Genomic DNA, 4,105 nt, shown 5'->3' with positions numbered 1-4,105 from the left:
GGTGTCGACACCATAGTCCCCCAGTTTCTTAATGAGAACAGGGTGAGAGACAGCATTGATGGCCTTCTTAAAGTCCAGGAAGACTATGTCCACTGCTACCCCTGCATCTAAGGATTTGGTAATCTGGTCATAGAAGGCCACCAGGTTGGTTTGACAGGACCTGCCTCTAATGAACCTGTGTTGGTTGCCCCTCATGGACATGTGCCAGGATAATTCTCTCAAAAAGCTTACCCAGGATTGAGGTAAGACTAACTGGCCTATAGTTTCCCAGGTCCTCCTTCCTCCCCTCCTCGCTGAACCTTTCTGAATCTCTCCAAATTGATTTGAAGGGTTCCGATGAGATTCAGAGAGATTAAAGGGTCTCCTGATTCAATTTGAATTCAGAGATTTGGCCACTGAATCAGGCTGAATCTGCACCATATCGAATCAGGAACCAAAGCTTCATACAGCCCTAATGGCAACATTGCTGCAACATTTTCATTCATGTCTCAGGACAGCATAGTGATAAATTAGATGATGACTTCAGATACATCTACACTGCAGTCACTAATCAGTCTGCCCAGGCTGCCTTTAAACTAGCTACCTGTACACTGGTGGCTCTTAAACAATAACAACACAGTGCTCACTTCAGGCTGCTCCTCTGAGTGATTATCTCATTTTCTGGACAGCTTTTGCAGCCTGTACAAGTTTCATGGTGCTGTGGGTTGCTACCTGAGATAGCTTTAAACTAGCTAGCCTCCACGCTAACTCAGGTATGTCTACATGAGCTGTAGTCACTGCAGTGTAGACATGCCCTTTGAGGCACAAACACACTATAATGATAGTTTTCTAAGATGACAAGTTCTGTATTCTATGAGTCATCCCATCCCTGCACATTAATACTTTCTATTACAGAAGCATTTGTGGACATTCACTGATCTGCACATCCCTATTTATAGCAGAAGCACAAAAGAAGAACAGAACACACAATAGCTCTGTAAACCTGTGTAAGTAGCAAAGGGGCAAAAGGAGATTCTACAAATTGCAAAGCTAGACTGTTCTGGAGTTTGACAAGCTACAACAAAGTTTTTTAAAAAATGAAAACCGTAAGTAGCATTTCTATAACTATTGTCAAAGATGGCATTTTGAGCTTTATGTTACTTTAGTCAATGATGTGTTTTAGTAGAGAAACAACAGAATTCAAGTTCACTTCATCTCAAACACACACAAAATATTTTACTATCTTTTGTTTCATCTTTCCTTTCAGAGACAGTGTAAGAGAAATGTGTTCCAATGACAGCTTCTTTGACATCCTGTACTTTTTGTTTTTCCTTTTGTTCTTCTTCCCTGAAATGCCACAAAGCAAGGGCTGCTGGAGCACATTGTTACTTTCCTTCCCACAACAAAATATTTAAGTAGTTACATGTGATACACCTGCCCAGAGGCTATACTGAACCTTTAAATTTGGCCCTAAATAATAGTCTCTCTACCCCTGGAGCACCCTGGAGAAAGGACTGTAATTGTGAATCACCATCCTTCTACTGCATCCCTCTCCACCAGGGTAGATGTCCTACAGAAGTGGTTTTCGACCTGTAGTCCACAGACCCCTGGGGGTCCATACCCACATTCAAAATTTTTTAGGGGTCCGCAAATGAAAAAAAGGTTGCAAACCACTTCCCTAAAGCCACATTAGGACATAAACATGGCCACACTCAACATCACCACACCTTATTTTTAGCAATCCACTTTTTTTGGACATTTAAGGTCCCATAGAGTGAACAGGAAGAGTTAGGCTATAACAGATGTTGTCCTTGGAGAAGAAATAGCAGTGCTGGAATGTGTCCAGGCACAATTAATCTTCGTCATTGGGAAACACAGATGTTGATAGACAGCCGGATTACTTTGCCTAGGATCCAGGCCAGGTAATTTTCCTCTCACACATGTACTTTCCTGTCAAAACCCATGTAAGGGAGGAAGTACTGTCAACTGTATGAAGATAAAAGTTTGTTTGCTGGTTTGAGCATGTCTGTACCACCTCAGTACAGTACTTAGAGCACTACGCTGAGACAAGCTATACCCGCTCTGGACATGCTATCTCCTTAACCAGAAATAGATTAGCCGGGTTATCAGCACACGCTCAGTGTCACACTGGGCTTTTCAAGATGCAGAGGCACAAGCAAACTCAACACTACATTAAGTTGGCTATAGTACTATCAGTTTGAGATGTGGTGCTTGCAAAGCAGGAGTGGTGCATCTCAATATGGTCCTCCCCACCCCTAGTGCCATGCTGCAAGATATATACATGCTCTTTGTGTCACCATTGCAGGGCTTTCTCCTCCTCTAATTTGTTTTGTTTTTCTCAGTGCACTAGCTTAGGTGTCACACCTTGTGCATTCACCTCTCCCTCAGTATCTGGGCATAATCCGACAGTTCTTGCACAATTAGGCTGTAACATAGTGGCGGCAGCCATATATCAACCTGTGTAACACACAAGTGGTTCTTCCCACCACACGTGTATGACCAGAAGTAACTATAGTAACCAAGCAACTTTCTTATATCAAGTTTAATCTAAGGAGCAAAGGATAACATGAGAAAAAGGATTTGAAAACTACAAAAGACCTATATGCACATTGGTGTTGGAGTCCTGCCGCAATGGTTCCCTTGGAGTCCTGCCATCCTTTGGTAGAGACGCTAAGCATGCCTCATGTTTCAGCCCTAACCTCTGCAGTCTGTGTTTCTGTCTGTTTCCTTTAAATACCTCCTTGACAACTACCACCTCCAAGAAAAAGAAATTCAATTTTAATCCGACCAAAAACCCTTTATCATTTTAGTTCCCTGGGTTGGAGCATGTTGAGGTATGTTTTATTTGAGGTCATTCTTTTGCCTTTATGTTTGTCTCCCAACCTCCTTGTTGATTCAAGTGGATTTTATTTTAATTAAGTTAATTTTATACATATACAGTAAACAGCCCAGTAACTGTGCCTAATATACTAGTCATAAATTATTACAGAGCCCCTCCCCACCCTCATTTCCACCACAATTTGGTTTTTTGCACTGAAATCATTTGGGGTTTTTTTATCTTAGGAACAGAGGAGGGGAGGAGGCCTCCTGGGCCACTGAGTCAATTTCTCGCTATTCTCAAACAGCCATTTTTCCAAAGGATCCTCAAGATATGTTAAAAGTTATTGGTTCCACTTCCAAAAGTACATTGAAAAGCTATTTACATCTTGCCATCTTTAGTAAATTCATACAGTACAGCCTCATTACAACCCTATGAAACAGGGAGAAATGTTCATTGAAATAAATTGTTTGCTATAATGGGGTTAACCAATTTGCTGCATCATAATAAGAAAAATAACAGTTCCTGCTGTTAGGATTATTAAAAGCAAAGATTGGTTAGGAAAGGGTTTGTTGTAATGAGGTGGTATTATCTAAGCAACCTCCCCCCCCCCCCAAAAAAAAAATCACTATAGGCATTTTGTAATACTCCAGAATCCATATATTCAACCAGTATTGTAAACCATCTGGCAGGCAAGAAGGAAGGAGTTAATGCAATATTTTCAAACATGAAAGCTCATAGCTTAACAGATACCTAACATGTGGCAATATTATCACTGGGAGAAAAGGTAAGATATGAGGGTAGAAATTTTGGGCTTATTGAAGTCAGCAGGAGTTCTGATGTTGACTACAGGGAGGCCAGGATTTGTCTGGAAATCCTGTTTCACTGGAAATCTATGCTATAATGTTTTAGGCACAAGTTCCTTTTAAAACATGTCAGGCCCTTGAGATATTCTCAGAGTAAAAGCATAAACTCCTGAAGAATCCTAGCTTCCTTTCCTTTTGTTACCCCAATGAAAAGCTTCAAGCACCATAAAGGTGTTGTCATTCTGATGTGGAATAAGAGATCAATTTAAAAGAATCCCTATTCCAAACAGCTAACAATCTAGCGTCAGATCATCTTGACTTAATGCTTGAACCTGACCTCTGGCTATTAGAAACAAAAATGTTGTGCAGTGGTGCCTTTTGCTATGTTATATTTCCCTTATCCTACTGAATTCATGGTGAAGTGTCCTGATGCCACACTAGGTGCTAAGAATCCCACTGAAGGATTCATTGGTGGGCGAGC

This window comes from Gavialis gangeticus, unplaced genomic scaffold (assembly GCF_001723915.1).
Source record: "Gavialis gangeticus isolate Ggan-Ray unplaced genomic scaffold, GavGan_comp1, whole genome shotgun sequence".
NCBI classification, from domain to species: domain Eukaryota; kingdom Metazoa; phylum Chordata; order Crocodylia; family Gavialidae; genus Gavialis; species Gavialis gangeticus.
Note: the sequence above shows the minus strand (reverse complement) of the source record.